The sequence below is a fragment of the Vigna radiata genome, chromosome 1 (assembly GCF_000741045.1).
Source record: "Vigna radiata var. radiata cultivar VC1973A chromosome 1, Vradiata_ver6, whole genome shotgun sequence".
Lineage (NCBI taxonomy): Eukaryota > Viridiplantae > Streptophyta > Magnoliopsida > Fabales > Fabaceae > Vigna > Vigna radiata.
Window position 1 is genome coordinate 2,880,741 of NC_028351.1, and position 6,529 is coordinate 2,887,269.

Genomic DNA, 6,529 nt, shown 5'->3' on the forward strand with positions numbered 1-6,529 from the left:
TTAATAATCCGTCAACATATTTTAACGATTTTTAAAATTTAATATATATTCTTAGTTTAATTTAATATTTTAAAATTATTTATTATATACAATAATACAAAATCCTATTTAATATATTAAATTATATATTATATACAAAATCTTTTTTAATACAAAATCCTATTTTGAAATCAGTTAATCAAACCGTTAGAGATGTCAAATAGAGATATAGAATGAGTCTAATAAGAAAGAGAAATAAAGAATTCATTAAGATTAATTTTGGAATTTTTGAAATAATTGGATTTGCACACCGAAATCCTTGTCATTATATATGAATAGAGAAAGTTAACAGAAGAGAGAAAAGGCCCAAATTATCAGGATCCGGCCCATTCCGCACCCATCTTCTAATTTTAGGGTTTCTCCTTGCTTATAAATACGCAAAGCAAGGGCTTAACCAACATGTAACCATTGTTTTTCTTGTGCTTTTATAGTTTTTTTATTCTGTCATTATGCTTAGTTTTTTTTTGTTTCTGAAATACCATGAAATGCCCATCTTTTTAAAGTTCAATCTATGGAGTAGAGAATTTGGATTTTACATGTAGCCATTGTGAGGGATATCCCATGTGTCCTTTTAATTCTGCTGGAAACACATCTCCATTTTTCCTTTCACGTTTTTCTTTTTCTGAGTAAACACATCTCCATTTTTCCTTTCTCTCCAGTACAGATTTCCTTCACTCTCCAACACAAATTTCCTTTTCTCTCCAACACAGATCTGTCTGGCAAAATACTGAACCGCTAAGGTGAACTGACCTCCTCTATTATTTCTATCACGTTACAAAGAACAATCCTTGTAATGGGATTGAAATTAAAGAGCAGGTCAGCTTGTTTTATTAGTGAAACAAGAGTTTTAACAATGAATCATGAGATTCTTGTTCAAGTTGTGTTTTACTTTATTTTCTTTCCATATTGGTTTTCTTCTCTTGATTTAATATCTCTCTGGCATTTAGAAAAAGAAAAAGTGAATGTTAAGAAAACTATTCACAAATTATTAATACCTTTTATTTTCTGTTTTCTATAATAATTGTTGATACCTGGAATTTTAAAGAAATAAAAATTTAAACTTTTATGCGAATGGGTTAATTTTCTTGAAGCTTCTCGGGCTAGGTTTTATTCCTTTGCAGTTGATTAGAATAATCTTCATAAATTGATGCTCTTCTGTTGTATTCTTCCATGCTTTTTTTGCTTCATTTTATTTTGTTTTGTGTCAGTTACCACCCATCATCTAATAAACCATCATAACAGGTCAGAATTTGTTTTATACCAATAACTTCGTTTCCGTTTTCTGTTTTGATATTTTAATTAAGATGTTATATGCTGCCCAATATTTTCTTTATTAACATAGAACAGAAGTCCAATAACAGTGCAATGTTAAAGGTATAAAAAGTTAATCATGAAGTGGCAACACGATTATTACGTATTTGAATTTCTCGAAAGTTGGGATAGACCCTTTCCAAAAGATAGAGAATTCTACATTCTGATACACTAAAATACCACAGAATACATTCTACACAATAATATAATCTGTGCCGAATTTTGATCATAATTTGGATTAACTGATATAGAACTAGTATTGATCTTGGCCAGGAGTATCCCATTCTTGCTGCTGGAAAAATAAATTTTTCTTGGGTACTACTTCTATGCTTGGCAGGTATCTCTTGGTGATGGACATCATATCAAAATAGATACCTTTTTCTTATCTGTTAAGTCGCCCGTATTTTTCTTATCTGTTATGTGGCCAGTATTGAAGATTGATAGATGTCCATCACCATCGCCCAGTATATCTCTTAGTCTTCAGGCTGAACACAAATACTGACGACTTAACATATAAGAAAAAGTATCTCTTGAGACACAGCCCATTACACTACGGATTATCTCCTCCAAGAATACTACCCGTGTATTTGCTGCATCTGATCGGCCGATTGTGATCTATAGTAGTAACAAGAAATTTCTTTATACTAATGTAAATATGAAGGAAGTGAGTCACATGTGTCCTTTCAATTCTGCTGCTTTTCCAGACAGGTATCTTGGTCCTTCAGTTAGTTTGGCTTCCTAAAATTATTGACATATCTGGCTTGGGCTGGTCTTGTATCTTGTATTGTACATTAATGTAAATGTCATGGTACTCATTACACACTGTTCATAATTTCCAACAGTTTGGCGATTGGAAAGAAGGTGAGCTTACTATTGGCACTATTGATGACATACAAAAACTACATATACGCTCCATTCCGCATCCGCTTGGAGAGCAAGCTTCGTATATCTGCCACCAGGAGCAATCTAGGACTTTTGCTATTTGTAGTGTGAAATACAACCCAACGAGTGGTGAAGACTCTGCATTTACTGGATGACCAGACTTTTCATTTGAAATCAACTTATTCTCTTGACGCAAATGAAAATAGTTGGTTTATAATTAGCTGCTCATTCTCAGATGATAATAATGTTTATTACTGTGTTGGAACTGCATATGGGTTGTGTTAGGACCCACGATGATAAGATAGTTTGGATTTAGGACCGAACGGTCATGGGTGTGGAAGGTTCTGTTGTAGAGAGGAATGGGTCAGAACTGCTATAAATAGAGCTCTTGTAATGCTGTGAGGGGGATCGAATATACTCTTTGTACAGTCCGGCTTTTAGCTTGGGTAGAGAGGGGTTATGTCCTCAGTGAGGGAGGTTATGCTCCCAACCTATTCTTTGTATAGATAGACTTCTTTCACAGTAAATAATACAGAAAACTCATTTTTTCTTTATGTTTCGATCTTTTGAGTGAGTTAACCTAACATCTTGAGAACCAAGAGAAGTAAGTTGATAAATTTGTATTTTTTTTCCCCGCATTGTTCTATTAAAAGCTTCTAATTCCTGCTTACTTTCCCCATTTTTAAAACATGTAGGGTAGAATTCTTGTTTTTACTGTTGAAGATGGAAAACTACAGCTAATTGCTGAGAAGGATACAGAAGGTGTTGTGTATTGCTTGAATGCATTTAATGGTAAATTACTTGCTGCTACTAATAAAAAAATCCAGCTGTACAAGTGGGTGCTACATGATCATGGAACCCATGAATTGCAGTTTGAATGTGGAAATCATGGACACGGCCTAGCTCTTTATGTGGAAACTAGAGGATATTTTATTGTAGTAGGTGATCTGTTGAAGTCTATTTTATTGTAGTAGGTGATCTGTTGAAGTCTATTTTCTTGTTAATCTACAAGGTAAGCTTCTAAATTGTCTTGAAGCGGAAGTTCATTGTTACAAATGCTAACCTTTCCAATCCTGTGTCCTTTTTTTTTGGTTAAATTTATATGTTGTGAGTCAAATTTATATCTGGTTTTGTCAAATTTTAAACTATTGTGCTGCTTATAGTTTTGGATGAATAACGGATTTCTCTGTGCATGTTCTTTTGTAATGGTAAATTGATTTTTATTGTTAGCATGAAGGTGTTATTGAGGAAATAGCTCGTGACTACAATGTAAATTGGATGTCGGCTGTTGAAATCCTTGACGATGACATTTACCTGGGTGCAGAAAATAATTCTAATCTGTTCACTGTTCGAAAAAATAGTGAAGAGAATTTGTTAATCGGTTCGGCATGGCTTCGTCCGAATGCACTTGCCGGATTCTGATGCTGGGCAGATTCCAACAGTTATCTTTGGTACCATTAATGGTGTTATTGGGGTAATTACCTCTCTTCCCCACGAGCAATATGTTTTCTTGGAGAAACTTCATTCAAATTTGAGGAAGGTAATTAAAGGTTTTGGAGGGCTCAGCCATAAGGAATGGAGGTCGTTTAACAATGAGAAGAAAACTGTTGAAGCCAGAAACTTTTTGGATCGAGATTTGATTGAATCATTTCTGGATCTCAACCGCAGTAGGATGGATGAAATTTCCAAGGCAATGGATGTTTCTGTAGAGGAGTTATGCAAAAGAGTAGGTTTCTTTTTATGCATTTGCATTATTCTAGTTCCTTTAACCTTTAAGATCAAATTAGCTTGTTTTCTTTGAAAAACTGCTACATATTATTTCAGAAGATACCAGAACGCTTACTTTTGAATAAGCAATAACGCTGAGTTGGTATATATAGTAAAGTAGCTTCATACTTTGGATTATATTCCTGATGTCCATACTGATTTTAAAAGAGAAATCTCTTCAGGCGAAGGAAAATGTGTTTATTCTACATCTGGGTATGTATGAGATCATAGCATAAATCCTTGTTTGGTCGAAACTGTTGTGGTGTTAGTGGTTTCATACTTTTGGATCTGACTATTGTCGGTGAAACTGGACAAAAGGAAAATGGAATTAGAGGAAGGTAGGGAATGTAGTTTTGGTAGCATTTTATAATTGTGTTTTTGTCGCTAAGGTATTCTCTAATTGTGCAAATAATCTCTTTTCTGAAGTTTAATCTGTACATTATTCTTAATATTTTTTTCCTCTCTTTTTACTGCCTCGATGACCCTGCTTAGACTGATTTAAAAAATGTTTTCGTTAAAAATAATCCGACAAATATTAAAAGATAATAAATTAATGACTCGTGTTTATAAATAATGATTAAACCAGTTAAAGTGAATTATGAATTATAAACTAAAAATTTAATTGAAATAACTTAAAATTTGAGTTGGAAAGTATGAAAAAAGGTAATTTTAAAATTTCATCAGTTGCTTATAAATTAATTAACTAACGTGATAGATAAGATAATCTATTAATAATTATATATTAATAAAATTTAAAATGTATAAATATCCTCCTGTGTGTGATATGTTGTTAGAAATAATAACTAGAGAAACATTCGAAAAAAAGAAAAAAAAACTAATAGATATTGGGTTTTTAAGACATACCTTGTAACATTTTTCTTTTAATTCTTATTTGTATTGGGTAAAACAGCATAAAATTTTGTAGAAAAAAAAAGAAGATAATAGACATTAATGACTTTAACATGCCTTCATGCATTGTGAGGTTATATGTAGCTTTTAATTTATCTGGTAAATAAATCCTATATAACAATATTTTATCCTCGTGATCTCTACTATTAATTATAAAAATAATTAAATTAAAATAAAATAATATTGTAATAATCAAGAATGTATGAATATGAACATTAAGTTATTATTACACATGGAAAATTAATCATTTGACCATAACTACTTTAGTTGTAGTCATCATATCTTTCATATCGTGACGCTAACCTCCAAATTATTTACTTAATATTATTTTATTTCATAAAGTAAGATAAATATTAATATTTAATTAAATTGATCCGTATTTAATATAATAGTTAACTAATAATTTTATATTTAAAAAAAATATATCATCTAAACATTAGTCAATTTAAGCCCGGTGTTAAAAGATGATTAATAGATGAATTAGTAAATTTGATTTTTATTTTCATAAAAGTTTAGATTTTAAATTCGTTATTACATGTTTAAAATATTTTCTAGATTTATTCATTAAATGAATTTCAATTAAAATTTGTATTTAAATTTATTCAATTTGTGTTAAATTAAGTGAGTTGATGTGAGAATTTTTAGAGGCGTTGAGTTAGATTAACTCATGGATTGATTCACTATGGATTGAATTAAAAATAAGTTAGTTTAATGTAATTCACTTATTTGATAATATGCTCCACTTATATTCTTATCAAAGAATGGGATATCTCTCTTGGTTTGATAATATACGCCACTTATATTCTTATTTTCCTTATATCTTAGTCGTCATAAATTGAGCTTTTTGAGTTCTTTTTGTTTCAAAATGATGAGTTTTTCAAAATGACTCTTTAAATGGTGAGAAAACATCTTTTAATTTCAAAAGTAAGGGCCTAATTTGAATAGGTTTAAGATTTCACCAAAAGACTATTCTCAGGTAAGAGAGGTGAGTCAAAGGACTACTTAAATACCAAGTCTTTAGTCAGAATGTTTAAGGTTACTTACTTGACCAATTTTCAAAAATAAATTCACGGTTGAATTTAAAAGTGGACTCAATCAAAAGATTAAAAACAAACACCTAGACTCCTAATTGCGGACACCTAATGTGACAAGGCTTAGAGTTTAATATCTTCTAGCCTAAGTCACTCCTAAACACATGAAACAAAACACAAGAAAATCCTATGGTGAGGTTGTAGCTTTGGCTAACAAGACACACCATCTAATGAAATCAAACTCAAATCAAGCAATCAAAGTTGCCAAGGGTTTGAAAGAACACCAAGGACTCTTACAATCCACTTGGACTGTTAATGGCCCTTTACAATTACAAATGAAATCAAACACAAACTAATTACAAATAAAAAAAATGAACAAACAAAAGCAAAAAGTTCACGCTGCTGCCACGTTCTGGTTTTTGTTCAAATCCATGTGCTGGACTACTTTTGGACGGCTTCTGGGAAACTTTGGAGTCTTCTAGCTTTTTGGATTCAACTTTCCACGGTTCAGTGACTTTGCTGTCAAATGCAAGTGCTGCAGAATGAAATAAGCATTGCTGCTGTGATTGCTGATGTTTGAAGTAGTCCAG

The 6,529-nt window shown here is 31.5% G+C and overlaps 1 long non-coding RNA gene across 2 annotated transcripts; it reads left to right on the forward strand.

Moving 5' to 3' along the window:
* The first annotated feature begins 423 nt into the window (after positions 1 to 423).
* LOC106763167 lies at positions 424 to 4,523 on the forward strand. 2 transcript variants are annotated; one of them, XR_002668134.1, is made up of 3 exons: positions 424 to 3,174; positions 3,207 to 3,244; positions 3,463 to 4,523. It is a non-coding gene; the product is annotated as an uncharacterized LOC106763167 (long non-coding RNA). The 2 variants fall into 2 exon arrangements; XR_002668135.1 differs by lacking the exon at positions 3,207 to 3,244 and having other exon boundaries at positions 425 to 2,836; positions 2,928 to 3,024.
* Positions 4,524 to 6,529: the final 2,006 nt, after the last annotated feature.